Here is a 15882-nt window from a genome sequence, read left to right on the forward strand (position 1 = left end):
AACTTACGAAAGGTGGAGAAAACAAGGGTCGAGCACAGCTTTAAAGGATTACAGGCTTGCTAGAAAGGAGCTCAGAAATGGACTGATGAGAGCCAACAGGGGGCACGAGAAAGGCTTGGCGAGAAAGATTAGGGAGAACCCAAAGGCATTTTATTCATATGTGAAGAACAAGAGAATGATCAGGGAGAAGGTAGGGCCGATCAGGGATAGTGTAGAGAACATGTGCTGGAGTCTGAGCAGATAGGGGGAAGTCCTAAATAAGTTTTTTGCTTCAATTTTCATTAAAGAAAGGGACCTTGTTGTGAATGAGAACTTTGAGGACCTGGGGAATAGGCTTGAACAGATCAGGATTGAAGAAGTTGATTTGCTGGAAATTTTGGTAAACATTAAAAGGTTGATATGGGGGGATCCAAGATGGTGGCAACCCAGCAAGTCTGAGTCCATAGTGCTCTTCCCAAGACTTGGGCAAAGTGGGTCACCCACCCCTACCACATTCACCAAATCATTTAAAATAGCTGTTTAATGTAAATTAGTTGTTTAGTATTGAATATAAACAATTTAATCTTCAGTAAAAATGACTAAAGGGAAGGAAGCCCGCAGCTCTCAGCAAGCAGGAACCCCTCCCCCACCCTCTCCAGTTGCAGCAGAGGCGTCTGCAGATGCCCCGGGGGACTTACCTACAACGGTGAGCCTTGTGGAAATTATCTCCAAACTGGATGCGAAGATAGACCCTTTTACTGAAGAATCCCAAAGTCGATGGGACTCACTCTCGGCCGCGCTGCAAAAGCACGACCGTGATATTAGGGAAATCGAGCGCCGAGTCGGAGGAGCAGAGCTAAAAGCCGTGACCTTCGAAACTACAGCGCAATCAGCCGTGGATCAGGTCCGGACTCTCGAACAGCGAGTCCGGACCTTAACAGAACCACATTCACGACCTGGAGAATCGAAGTTGTCAAAAAAATATTCGTTTGCTGGGCCTTCCCGAATGGGAAGAGGAAGGCCGCTTACAGTTTTCCTTGAACAGTGGCTTCCACAGCTGTTAAATCTGGAGGCCGGATCAGGTCAGGTAAGGGTAGAATGGGCCTACCGGGTTGCAATACCTGGGCCCGGCTCACACCAGCTTCCCCGCCCAGTCCTGTTCCTGCTGCAGAGCTATAAAGGAGAGGCAGATACTCCTAGAGCCTCTAGAAATCTTGGAAAAGATCCCCAAGCCATGATCTATAAAGGATCCAAGATCATGTAATTCCAGGACTTTTCCCCAGCTCTGGTCCGAAAGAGGAAGGCATTCGATGAGGCGAAGAAGTGTTTAAGGGACTTAAATATTCAGTACTCCTTACGTTACCCAGCGACGCTACGCTTTAACCATGAAGGATCCATGTATAACTTCAGATCACCGGAAAAGGCTAAGGAATCTTTGGACTCTTAGATAAATTGTAAGAGATAATTGATATTGGTTTGCCTTCTCCACACTTTTATATTCCCCCCCACCACTTTTCTTTTTTTAACCTTCCTGTTTAATATTATCTTTGGGGGGGGGGGGGGGTTTATTTATTTATTTGTTCTCTTCTTAACGATTTTCTCCCCTCCCCCCCCTTATTTTTTTGTTATTATTCTACATAGGCTGGGGGGGGTCTAGTTAATATTGGTGGGGGGAGGTGGTTACCTTATTCTATTTTACCTGTCTGTAGGAGCAGGGTTGTTTTCCCGTATTATTATATTTAATTATTACTTGTTGAAGTTGTAATTTTATAGTTATATATGTTTATGCATGGTATTAACATTACCAAATATATCCAGGTGTTGGTGTGGGTGGGGAGGTGGGAGTTGGGTGCTCGCTGTTAACTCTAGCTCTGTAGTATATTTGAATTTTCCTCATCCTATTGAGGAGCGCCTGGGTCAAGGGTGGGGGCACTGGTTGGGAGAGGATACAATGGACCTTTGGAAAGGAAGTGATACCCCCTGGGAACAAGGGAGAAAATCTCCATTTAAATACGTTTTTTATTAGACTGTTGTGACTGTATTAGAGAGCCTTTATTTTTATGAATTTTATATGCTCTATGCTCGGGATATTCTGGATAGGGTTTCCCCTCCTGAGGGGTCTTGGATTTGCCCAGACAATTATGGTTGATCAATCGGTTAAGTGGTGCATCTGGAATGTCAAGGGGAGTAATTCGCCAGTCAAAAGGAAGAGAATATTATCAAATCGCAAGAAAGAAAGAAAGAAAGAAAGAAAAAGAAAGAAAGGGTTGATATAGCTCTCCTACAGGAGAGGCACTTATTGGATAAAGAACACTTGAAATTACGACAGGGTGGATTTGATCAGGCCTTTTTTTCTTCTTTTAGCTCAAAAAGCAGGGGAGTTGTTATTCTTATTCAGAAGAATTTCCCTCTCAAAATCCTAACTCAGATAAAAGACAAATCTGGACGATATATTCTGATTAAAGCCCTTATAAATGGAGAGGAATATGGGATTTTAAATTTGTATGCCCCCTGGCACATCCTTTTAAACTTATAACGGAAGCCTTCTCAAAATTGATGGCTCTCGGTGCCCATCATACAATTATAGGGGGAGAATTTAATTGTATTATGGATCTAGAAATAGATAGGATTCCCAGGAGTACTGCAGGAGTATCTCCCAGATCGAGACAATTGGTGGATTTGAACAAAGAATTAGGATTAGAAGATGTATGGAGATGTCTTCATCCACAGGGCAGAGATTTTTCTTTTAACTCCAATCCACATAAATGTCATACCAAAATTGATAGGATTTTTTCCCCCTCAATTTTTTAAAATTCCATATCATCCTGTAAAATCAGTAGTATAGCAATTTCCGATCACGCTGCTGTATATATGGAAATCAAGGCAAGGAACAATGGGACATCCCCTCGGCATTGGCATATGGACCCCTTCCTGATGAAAGATAGTAAATCTGTAAAGTACTTCTCTCAAGAATTTAAAACTTTTTTAGAAATTAATTTAGGTATGGCTATCAACCCATCAATGTGGGAGACCATGAAAGCTTACGCGCGAGGTTTGATCATCTCATACTCAGCGACCTAGAAAAAATTAAAGGGAGGACAACAGCGTCTGCTCGAAGCTCGCTTAAAAGCAGCTGAAGCAGCATACGCTGATAGACCTTCTATTATCAAATTACAAAGGATTACGGCCCTTAGGACAGTCTAAACACCACGCTTACCCAAACAGCTAAGAGGGAAATATTATTTACAAAACAAAGGTTATATGAATTTGGTGACAAACCGGGTAGATACTTAGCATTTCTTGCAAAGAAAAAAAAAGGCCTCTCAAAGTATCACGTCTATCAAGGAAAGTACGGGTATTTTGACTCATGATCATAAAAGGATTAACGCAATCTTTAGAAACTTTTATTCTGATTTTATATAAATCGCAGGATTGTGAAGACAGGACTAGGAGGATGCAATCATTTTTTAAAAATTTGGCCTTTTCGGACCTAACTCTGGAACAGGTATCGGTCTTAAATGCTCCCCTAACAGTCCAAGAAATACTTGACGCAATCAGGCAACTTCAGAGCGGTAAGGCACCTGGCCCAGATGGCTTTCAAGCTGAATTCTATAAAGAATTTATAGGAATATTGGCTTGTCCACTTATGGACATGTGTAACTACACATACAGTCAGGGCTGTCTCCCGCCTTCGTTGAAAGAGGCAAATATCTCTCATCTTTTAAAAAAGGGAAGGACCCAGAAGATTGCTTGTCATACAGGCCAATATCCTTGCTAAATGTAGATTTTAAAATCCTTTCTAAAACATTAGCATCGAGACTAGAAAGGGTATTGCCACATATCATAAAGGAGGATCAGACGGGGTTTATTAAGGGCCGTAGATAATCCAATAATATTAGAAGGGTTTTGAATATGATTCAAGCCTGCCATCAGAGAAACATACCAGGAGTAGTAGTCTCATTAGACGCGGAAAAGGCATCCGATAGGGTTGAATGGGTCATATTTGTTTTACACATTGGAAAGGTTTGGCATTGGAAAGGAGTTTACCAAATGGGTCTCAACATTGTATAGTGATCCCAAAGCAGTTGTGGTTACCAATGGATTAGGTTCAGATAGCTTCAGTGCAGATAGGGGCTGCCGTCAGGGATGTCCTCTCTCGCCATTGTTATTTACGCTAATAATTGAACCACTATCAGAAGGTATACAGGCTGATCCTAATATAACGGCCCCAAGGATTGGAACAGGTAAACATAAAATTACCTTTTATGCAGATAATGTTCTTCTATTCCTCAGTAATCCTCTGATGTCCGTGCCTCGCTTAATCCAAGTTATTAATACATTTAGTGCATTCTCAGACTATAAAATTTATTTCTCAAAATTGGAGGCTATGCCAATGGGTGGCCTTGCTATGATACCCCACTTAGTGGACGGATCACACTTTCCCTTTCGGTGGTCCCTGGAGAGTTTCTTATATTTAGGCATTTTTATTGCGTATTTGCGTATTTTAGGCGTATTTGGACGACAGTTTACAAGGCTAACTTCGTGCATTTACTGGAAAGAATAAGGCAGGACCTCCAGCGATGGGGAGGCCTTCCAATTTCCTGGCTAGGTAGAATAGCACTAATTAAAATGAATGTCCTGCCCCCGTCTCCTATACCCTATGAGAATGCTCCCGGTGATGCTGCCGAAGCTAGCATTACGTAAATTATATGGCTGGTTGAGTTCCTTTATCTGGAATCATAGATGGCCCCTCATTAAGCTGAAGAAGCTACAGCTTCCACAGGCAAGGGGAGGATTGGGCTTCCCAGATTTTAGGAAATATCAGTTAAGTTCCCTATTAAGTTACATAGCTGATTGGGTCTTGTCTGACCCGCAATCAATCTGGCTGGACATCAAAGCTTCTCAAGTAAAATGCCCACTTATTAACCTTTTATTTTCAGACAAGAGGAAAATCATTACAGATCACTGTAAAAACCCTATAATACTAAACACAATTAAAGCTTGGAACATAATGCAGCAAAATGAGGGCAACTCATGTAAAACATCCCGCTATGCTCCGATAGTGGGAGCATGGGGATATCAACCGGGTTTACAGATGTCCCTTTCAAACCTCTGGAGATCCAGGGATATCTCATGCTTAGGGGACCTTTTAAAGAAGGGGCCCTGATGTCTTTTGAACAGTTGTGTCAGAAATTCGGATTAGCTAATGGAGACCTCTTTCAATAATTCCAAATTCGAGATTATATACAGAAGACGACTACATTATTAGATAGTCTTTATAAATCAGATAGAGAATGTACAGTGCTAGGACCAATGAGAGTATCTTCCGTCAGTACTATTTACCATTTACGACATGATGAAATATCAGGAGATATGGACAATCTGCTTAAAACATGGGATCAGGATTTGGGACTAGAAATCTCTATAGAAACGTGGAAAGACATTTGGGAAAACGCCAGAAGAATTGTTATCTGCAACAGAACTCAGGCTATCCAGCTGAAGATACTTCATAGGGTCCATATAGCACCGGATCGATTGGCAAAATTGAAGGCAGGAGCATCTCCAATGTGTCCCAACTGTAAAATAGAGGTGGGCACTCTTGTACATTGCTTATTGACCTGTCATAAGATCCGTAGATACCTGACTAAAGTAGCAAGTACCCTGACAGAAATTTTAGGAACGGAAATTAAAGTGGACCCTGTATCTCTCCTTTTGGGCTTTTCGAACTTACTCTCCCTGGATATGCACGGGAAGAGATTATTTTCTATTCTCTTTCTGTGCAAGGAAAAATATTTTGGTAAACTGGGTGGAAAGCCCCCCGGATTTTCAAATTGGCACAGATTATGGAATGTATTCCTCTTGACTTCCTTACAAATATTAGATTACTGACAGTGTGGAAACAGGCCCAACAAGTCCACACCGACCCGCCGAAGCGCAACCCACTCATACCCCTACATTTACCCCTTACCTAACACTACGGGCAATTTAGCATGGTCAATTCACCTGAACCGCACATCTTTGGACTGTGGGAGGAAACCGGAGTACCTGGAGGAAACCCACGCAGACACAGGGAGAACGTGCAAACTCCACACAGTCACCTGAGGCGGGAACTGAACCCGGGTCTCTGGCGCTGTGAGGCAGCAGTGCTAACCACTGTGCCGGCCACGATGGTGCACCGAAATATAGTGCACCGAAAGACCGAATTATTTCATAAAATATGGCAGCCCTTCTTGAATTGTATAAATACAGATATTTCGGCTATAAGGGCTTTTATTTAATTGAGATTGCGAACCTGGCTGGTCCGGGGCCCCTTGGGAGGGGAATCACGCACGAATATGGGTTTTGTTACATTTGATGTTAACACATTCCGAGCATGTATCTCACTATCCAATTTCTGTGTTATCCATTGTTTTTTTTTCCCTTTCTCTTAGTTGAATAATGTAAGAGACTTAATTATACATTCTGGTTAGTTGTAGGTTAGATTAATAGTTAGTTGAGTTTTTTTTTCCTCTCGGTATTTTTCTTTCGTTAAATCTTAAATAATAAACAAAATTTAAGTGTATATCAATGTTTGTACTTGAGAGTTTTGTTTATTTTTGTAAACTTGTAAAAATGTTAAATTTCCAATAAAAATGTGTATTAAAAAAAAGGTTGCTAAGTCCCCAGGGCCAGACCAGATTTATCCTAGGTTGCTCCAGGAAGCAAGATAGGAGGTTGCTAAGCCGCTGGCGAAGATCTTTGCTTCCTCACTCTTCAGCGGAGTTGTACCAGAGGATTGGAAGAAGGCGAATGTTGTTTCTCTTTTCAAGAGGGGTAATAGGGAAATCCCTGTCAATTACACACCAGTCAGTCTTACATCTGTGGTCAGCATGGTTTTGGAAAGAATTCTGAGGGATAAGATTTATGACTAATTGAAAAAGCGCAGTGTGAATAAAGGCAGTCAGCATGGCGTTGTGAGGGGCAGGTCATGGCTCACAAGTCTGATAGAGTTCTTTGAGGAGGTGATTCGACAAGTTGACAAAGGTCAAGCAGGGGACGTGGTGTAGAGAAACCTCGATTTATCCGAATATCAAATATCCAAATTCTGGATTATCTGAAGATGATGATCTCAAGGTCCCGATAGAAACATTACATCAAAGACGTGTTTCCAACACTGATCGTGTCTTTTGTTTACAGTTATTAAAAGAGAACTTGGCTTACTGAAATGCTGCCAAGAACAATCCTGGACATTGATGAGAGCCCAGGCACCATCTCCAAATGACTGACCTTCTGCCCTCTCACTTTCCCTGGAGTTCTACACAGGGGTGTACCTTAAAGCCCCATTCCCCTGATAACCTCTCTAATATTGTCCAGTACAGGGCAAAGGTGGAACCTATCAACCAGTAAAACATTGTCCTGTATATGGACTTCAAGGCATTTGATGAGGTTCCCCATGGTAGACTCATTCATGAAGACGGGAGATATGGGATATAGGGAGATTTGGCTGTCTGGATTCAGAATTGGTTGGCTGACAAGGCAGAGAATGATTATAGATGCAAAGTATTCTGCCTGGAGATCAGTGGAGAGTGGTGTCATGCAGGGTTCTGTTCTTTGGCCTCTGCTCTTTGTAGTTTTATAAATGACTTGGATGAGGTTGAGGGGTGGGTTAGTAAACTTGCCAATGACACAAAGGTTGGAGGTATCATTGATAGTATCGAGGACTATTGCAGGCTGCAGGGCCACATAGACAGGATGCAGAGCTGGGCTGAGAAATGCAAGATGAGTTCAACTTGGATAAACGCAATGTGATGCATTTTGGAAGGTCGAACCTGAGTGCTGAATATAGGATTAAAGACAGGATTCTTGGCAGTGGAGGAACAGTGGGATCATGGTATTTAAGTGCACAGATCCCTCAAAGTTGCCACCCAAGTGGATAGGGTTGTTAAGAAAGCATATGGTGTTTTGGCTTTCATTAAAAGGGGATAGAGTTTAAGAGCCGCGAGGCTTTGCTGCAGCTCTCCAAGTCCCTGGTGAGGCCACACTTGGAATAGTGCGTCCAGTTTTGGTCGCCCTACAATAGGAAAGACAGAGACTTTGGAGAGGGTGCAAAGAAGGTTTACCAGAATGTTGCCTGGACTGGAGGGCTTGCCTTGTGAAGAAAGGTTGAATAAGCTCGGACTTTTCTCTGTGGAGAGAAGGACGAAGACAGGAAACCTGATAGAGGTATACAAAATAATGAGAGGAATGGAGAGAGTCGATAGCCGGAGACTTTTCCCCAGGGTAGGACGGAGGTGTTAGGAAGATGGTAGAAAAGGAGATGTTAGAGGTAGGTTCTTTACAGAGAGAGTTGTGAATGGTGGCTGAGTGGTTAGCACTGCTGCCTCAACGTCAGCTATCCAGGTTCGATTACAGTCTCGAATAACTGTGTGGAGTTTACATGTTCTCCCCACGTCTGCGTGGGTTTTTCCTCTGGGTGTTCCAGTTTCCTCCCACAGTCCAAAAATGTGTAGGATAGGTGGATTAGCTACGGGAAATGCAGGGTTACAAGGATTTGTTTTGGGGGGGGGGGGGTGTAAGAATCTTGGTGGGATGTTGTTCGGAGGATTGGAGTCCATTCAAATGGGCCAAATGGCCTGCTTCCACACATAGGAATTCTAATGATTTGCTCCCTGGTTGAAAACAAAACATGCAGCACAAAAATGATTTGTTGAAGTTGGACCCTACAAACCCTACAACTTAAAAGCAATTTCAATAGAGATAAATGCAAATATGAAAAGTTTACAGTTATTTTCTACACAAAGGTAGCGCAAGAATGAACATATCTAAACATATGTTGCTTCAATTATTTTAAAAAGCCATTCAAATCACATTTAACAATAACCAAAAGGAGCACAGGAAATTAGTAAAATTTCCGTCTTTACAACTAATTTTGTACACACCAAATCACTGTGCATTTTTTTTTAAAACAACATAAAAATCGCATTGCATTGCTCAAGAGATCCTATCCTTTTAAGAAAGTTGAATCATTCCTTTTCTTAACACAACAGTGAAACAAGTACAACTGACCGAAGTAATTCTTTTTTCTTACTGATTTTTTTTCAAATCCATTTCTCTTTTTTTAAAATTACAAAAGCTAGACTATTTGCACTCCTCCTGCAACAGAATTCAGTTCAGGTTGGCTTATTAGCATCAAACACCCTGCATGATATACATGAGGCAGCAACTGTTAGAATCGGTCCTCACCAAAACCAGAAGCATCATGGCAAATTTCTTTGTGGATTAATTCAGTTTCAGAAAGAAAGAAAACGGAAGTACAATAGGGTTGTTAATTATACAGCTAAAAGATAACATCACAAGCCAGGCTACAAAAATAGTAGACTAGCCTATATTCCGACTTTTAAAAATTTATTTATGGAATGTGTGTTGCTGGTTTCTCATGTTTTGGCCCTCAGGAAGACAACAAACTACTTTCTGAAAATGCTACAGCCAGAGATTTAGTTACAGACATCCTATTGCTAGGAAAGGAGTTCCGGAAGGAAAGTACGTGGGATTGGCAGAAACATACAGGTGGTCTTCCCATTTCACAGTCATACAGCATAGAAACAGACCCTTAAGCCCATGCAGACTATAATCCCAAATTCATTTGATTCCACCTGCCTATGCTTGGCCAATATCCCTCCAAACATTTATTAATGTACTTACCTAAAATATCCTTTAAATTTAACTATATCTGCACCCACCACTTCCTCTGGCAGTTCATTCTACACATATACCACTGCAAAACAAAATGCCCCTCATGCTCTCTCGTGTCACTTATAAATATGCCCCGTAGCCTTGAAATCTCCCAACCTAAGGAAAAGACAAGTGTCACTCACCTTATCTATGCCCCTCGTGATTTTATAAACCTTTAAAAAGGTCACGCCTCAACTTCCTACGCTCCAGTGAGAAAAGTCCCAGCCTATCAGGCCTCTCCTTTAACTCAAACCCTCCATTCCCAACAAAATCCTGCTATATCTCTTCTGAACCCTGTCCAGAGGTGGTTCTGGTGAAATTCTCAGCTGTGTCCCTAAATAGCACACTTCAGCATTGTAGAACTCAAATCCCAAGTTGGCACATGAATACACCAGGACTCTAACATTCAAGAAACTAGGTGCTGAAGTTGGTTTTTAAACCCCACTTCCCTGTCATGGCACCTCCCCCCATGACAAATTAAATTAAATTAGACTAATTATCATTTCATTACAAATGATAGTAAATGATCAAACATTAACAAACTATGCAAATTTTGTTTTTCTAGGTGGTAGAGGTAGTGGACATGAAAGGTGCTGTCAAAGAAGTGGTGTCAAGTTGCTGCAGTGTATTTTGTAAATGGCTCTCATGCTGCCACTATGCACAGTGGCAGAGACCAATTAGCTAATTTAGCTGTGCAGCTTGTTTGAGATGCAGCACAATGCCAGTTCAATTCCCACATTGACCAAAGTTACTAAGAAGGTCCACTTTCGCAAGCTCACCTCAGATGAAACTCCTCACCATCGGTCATCTCTCTGTCTCTGACAGAAGATCAGCCCTAGGGTCCTCAAGGACAATGGTGACTTTAAACTTTAATGCGTTAAATGTAGTTTCTGCATTAGTGGTGCTGAAAGACCACAGCAGTTCAGGCAGCATCCGAGGTGCAGCGAAATCGACGTTTCGGGCATGAAGGGCTTTTGCCCGAAACGTCGATTTCGCTGCACCTCGGATGCTGTCTGAACTGCTGTGCTATTCCAGCATCATTAATCCAGAATCTGGTTTCCAGCATCTGCAGTCATTGTTTTTACCACCCTGTGTTAAATGTAGTGCCAGCGGGTGGGCTGCTTTTTCATGGCTGGCAACACATTTGGGTGTTGGTGTGTAATGTTAAAAGATTAAATGGGAAACCATTCTGGACATTAATGTAATATTGAAGAGTTAGACTGCAAAACCGAATATTCTGGAGATGGTTAGGGGCAACATTGTCTCAGAAGAAGCATGCAAACTATCCATGATAATTTACACTTCATTTAGACAGTAATTTGCTATTACTCCCCTGCTATTGTTAAATTAAACTATTATTTAATCTCTTCTATCCAGAAGCAGTTTCCCAGAAGGTGGCGGGGTCAGGAATGAACTGCTTGGGAGGGGAGGGTAGTGAGGCGAGAGACCTCAAAACCTTGAAAAAGTACTTGGATGAGCACTTAAATGTCATAACTTTCCTAGCTACAGGCCAAGTGCTAGAAAGTGGCGCTAGTGCAGATTTAGAGTAGCTTTGTCAGTGCTGACTAGAAGGGCCAAGGGGCCTCTTCTGTACCGTCTTTATGTGGGGAAGCTTTCTGATTCCCATCTGTTGATTGAGGCTGCACTACTGATGCTTGCGCAGAGCAGTCAGATCCAAGTGCACATTGAACATAAAAGAGTGAGAGAGAGTGGGATAGAGCTTCAGAGCCTTCATCCTTTGGCTCAGGTTCAGTCTTGCCCTGATACAAGCATTGATGTACGTGCTCAGTAACTACCAACTGAGATGAGGTGCAGTTGATCACTGACTCCGCACATGGTGCGGCAGGTTCTAATGTTTAGACAAAAACAGAAATTGCTGGACCCTTCAGGAGAAGGGTCACTGTACCCAAACGTTAATTTTGCTTTCTCTCCATAGATGCTGAGGTTTCGTTTACTGGAATTTTTTGCTTTATCTTGCTTTTTAGACGTTGCTTTTTGATTGCACAGCTGCTATCAAGCCATTACCTTGCTGTTAGTGCCGTAATTAGCATTTGAATCTCTATTTGCAATTCTCAGGAAGCAGGCTGAATTGGAATGTTTGGAGGGAAAGCCAAACCAATAAAGCCTTCACACCCACCCCCCACCATCATGCTGTTCATTTGCACGAGGGGAGCTGGGGGATGGGAGTTCATATTTTCTAAGACAGTTTGTAAGTTTCTGTTAATAAACGTGAACCAATTTTTTTTGACAGTGAGACTTTTCAATCATTTGCCTTGATTTGTCTTGTGGGGAGGCAGGAACTTTTCACATTGGTAACAGCTGGGTTTTTTAGAACGTTGAACAAAACAGCGCAACAACAGGCCCTTCGGCAAGTGTTAGGGATATTTAAGTGACTGCTGGACAAGCACACTCTGGACAGCAGTAAATTAAGGGGTGTGTAGGTTAGGTCAATCTTAGATTAAGATAAATGACCGGCACAATATAGTGTGTCAAAGGGCCTGTACTGTTCTATGTTCTAAATGCTTTCTGGCCAGAGATATGTCACACCTAGATTGTCTTGGGGAATCACTGAGTCCGGAAATCGTCTGCATTAGGATTCCCTAGGGATAGGGCACTAGCACTTGCTTCACCTGAGGATGATCTCATCCTCCCATCGTACTTGGAGTAACATATGACGGAGTCTTCAGTGGCATGTGACTATGGGGGAAATGGCCTGAGCATCTGTCGCATTGCCAACTGACTCGTACAAGGGGGTGCATTTTTTTTGTTCAGGGTCTCTCTTCTGACTCAACTTTGCACGACCACAAACAGTATCAGAGGGGTTAGTTACCGAGCTTGTACAGGCTTTATTAAACTTTAACAGTTTGCAGAAGTCAGTGTGCGTGATTTACATCTTGTATGCAAAACCTCAGGAAAAGAACCTAACAGGTGGAGCTGTGTTCATCCAAGCAAGTAAAATAAATCATTTTCTTGACTTGCATCACGTAGATAGTGCATAAGCTTTGGGGAAACAAGGGGAGAGTTATACACCACAGAATTTCAAGCCTCCTCTAGGCACAATAGTCAAATGCTAGTCCAGTTAGCTCCTGCTCAATGGCAACCTTCTAAACTTTCAGAGTTCCAGTGATGATAATGCCATTGTAGAATGAGGTATTTGAATTTTGTCTCATTGGAGACAATGATGGCATGGCAGACGTATAATTTGCTAGTCTGCCCAAGGTCAGGTCTTGTTACAGGTAAGTATACACTGCTTCAGTAGCTGAAGAACTGTAAATATAATGAGCAGCACAAGCAGTGAAGATCCCCACTTCTGACCTTTTGATGGAAGGAATGTTGGTTAAGCAGCTGAACAGTTGAACTTCTAGGACACTACCCTGAGATACTCTTACACTAATGTGCTGGGTAAGGTGACTGGCTTCCAACAACCAAAACCATTTTTCTTCATAGTAGGTATAACTCTAACATAGATCCAGGGCAAAAACCCTTCAATTATTTCAATTTGGCTTGGTTGCCTTAATGTCAAAAGCAGTCAGTGTCACTCTATCTGGCTTGTTATACGGAAGATGCAAACAAAAAGACTCAAATTCTCCACACACAAAAGCAGGTAAATGAAATGAAGTTTCTTCAACGAAGTCCATAGAGAATATTTTGCCCAGAACCCTAATTGATAAAGCATGCAACTTATTCAGTTTAATAAGAATTTTTCTCACTAAAGTGTTTTTTGTGCTGAAGGTACAAATATATTACAGCAGAAGTACAAGAAGGACTTTGAAATTAGAAAAATACTCAACAGGTCAAGTACTATTTAAAAAGAAACACCGGGTTAAAGGTTTCAGGTTGATGACGACCTTTCATCAAAACAGTGAAAAGTTTGAGATATTGTCAGACAGGGTACAAAACAGGACAACGAAGTGACAGAGGAGTTAGCTCTCCAAAGTCAAAGGGAATGGTAACAGAACAAGAAACAAAAGATGGACCTGGAAGTGGGTGTGTTACATTCCGAATGCAAAATAAAGTAAATCGAAGAAATGATTTTGGACGAGAATACAGGAAGCATGGACAATAAGCTTGCGGATGACTCCAATATTGGTGGTAGACAGTGAAGGTTATGTAACAGTACAAAGGGACCTTGATCAACGGGGCCAATGGGAATTTAACTTTGATAAATATGACGTTATATTTTGGCAGGACTTAACATAATTAATGGTAGGGCCCTTCAAATGTACTGTCGAACAGAGACACCTAGGGGTTCTGGTGCATAATTCCTTCAATGTTGCATCACAGATAGACAAGGTGATAAAAAGGTGGTTGGCACACTGCGTTCATTGCTCAGACCATTAAGTATAAAAATTGGGACATCAAGTTGTAGTCATACAGGATGCTGGCAAGGCCATTTGTGAGATATTGTATATAGTTCTGGTCACCCTACTATAGGAAAGATATTATTAAATTGGAAAGGGTACAGAAAAGATTTAAGGATGTTTCTGTGCCTGGAGGTTCAAGTTGAGGAGAGGCGAGAAAGGCTCAAAAACTTTTTTCACTGGAGTGTAGGAGACTGTCAGGTGGCCTTATAACCCTTTATAAAATCACTGATAAGCTGAATAGCAAAAGACCTTTTTGCTTAAGGTAGGGGAGCATAAAACTGAAGGGCATAATTTTAAAAAGTGAGAAGAAAGATTTATAAAAGGGACCACAGTGGCACCTTTTTCCACACAGACTGTGGTTCATATGTGGAACGAACGGCCAGAAGAAGTGGCAGATGCAGGTACTGGCGCAATATTTAAAAGACATTTATATAGGTACATCAACAGGAACGGTTTAGAGGGATATGGATTTTTCAAATCCATTGTCCAAATTATTACTAAAATAAATTCTAGACAGTGTTCGAACACTAATCTTCGTGGAACTACATTTTCTACCTTTTGCCATTATAAATAGCTTTACCTTTTAGCTACACTTTAGTTTCTGCCTTATAGCCAGCTAGCTATCCATGCTGCTTCTTGTTTCCTGACTGCATGCTTTGACCTTATTCCAGTCTATTCTGATGCTTCATTGAAACAAATCTAGACATCTACATTTTGCTGTTTACTTTCAACACCGTTAAAACAGGACTGCACCACATTGAACTGCTGAGCAAGAAACGGAACACAATATTAACTAAATCATGAAGCTGAGTGACAGCAGTTCCAAACATACATCCTTGGCAAGTCAGTGCAGTAAAAGCAGTGGCTTGTAAAGCAAAAAAAAGTTAGCTCCTTTCATTATGGGGATTCTTCTAAAAATGTTTTCAATGGTAACAATTGTTTTATATACACTGTACCTCATAGATCACTTAATATAAAGAAAAATTAATCATACGCAGGATCACAGCATGAACAGAATAAAAATAGATTCAGTGCAAGAAAAACTAAATACCATATTACATAAAGATTACAAAAACTAAAAGCAGGCAGAAGAGATAATAAATTATAATTCAAATACTAGGCAAGTGATAACATTTCAGTTAAGTCTATGTTGGTCAAGGTTTTGCAGAAAATCGCACACATATCCACCAAGAATTCTTTTCTCAGCCAGTACAACACTATAATGAATGTTGCTTTGTAACTATTCCTGGCTTGACAGATGAAATTCTCAACAGAACAACTGGCTTGCTCCTCTGTGCAATGAGGGGAAGGAAAGAGGAATTATTTTCTCATGCTCGTGGCTCTATAATTTGGATAATAGTTTACAAGTGAAAGTGTGGTAATTGACAGACTATATACCGACAACCTGAATGAGACAAGCACTACTATAACATGTTTATTGAACTTTCTCAATTTTAGTAGTCTATTTGAAACAAACTTGACATTTGTGAACATTTAACAGCACATTTTAATACTTTTAGATTAGATTCCCTAACTAGTCCACACCGACCTTCCGAAGAGTAACCCACCTAGACCCATTTCCCTCTGACTAATGTACCTAACACTATAGGCAAGTTAGCATGGCCAATTCACCTGCACGTCTTTGAACTGTTGGAGGAGACCGGAGCATCGGAGGAAACCCACGCAGACCCATGAAGAATGTGCAAACTCGACATACACAGTCGCCCTAGGGGGAAATTGAACCTGGGACCCTGGTGCTGTGAGGCCACTGAGCACCGAGCCACCGTGCCGCCCCACAGTGTATTTGGAGTATTTAAATACCACACTG

The 15882-nt window shown here is 41.5% G+C and overlaps 1 protein-coding gene across 3 annotated transcripts in view; it reads right to left on the reverse strand.

Annotated features, from left to right (window-relative positions):
* Positions 1–15882, reverse strand: part of rcor1 (REST corepressor 1) — a 124449-nt gene that overhangs the window by 63775 nt on the left and 44792 nt on the right. The window lies entirely within an intron of this gene.

This window comes from Hemiscyllium ocellatum, chromosome 8 (genome assembly GCF_020745735.1).
Source record: "Hemiscyllium ocellatum isolate sHemOce1 chromosome 8, sHemOce1.pat.X.cur, whole genome shotgun sequence".
NCBI lineage: Eukaryota > Metazoa > Chordata > Chondrichthyes > Orectolobiformes > Hemiscylliidae > Hemiscyllium > Hemiscyllium ocellatum.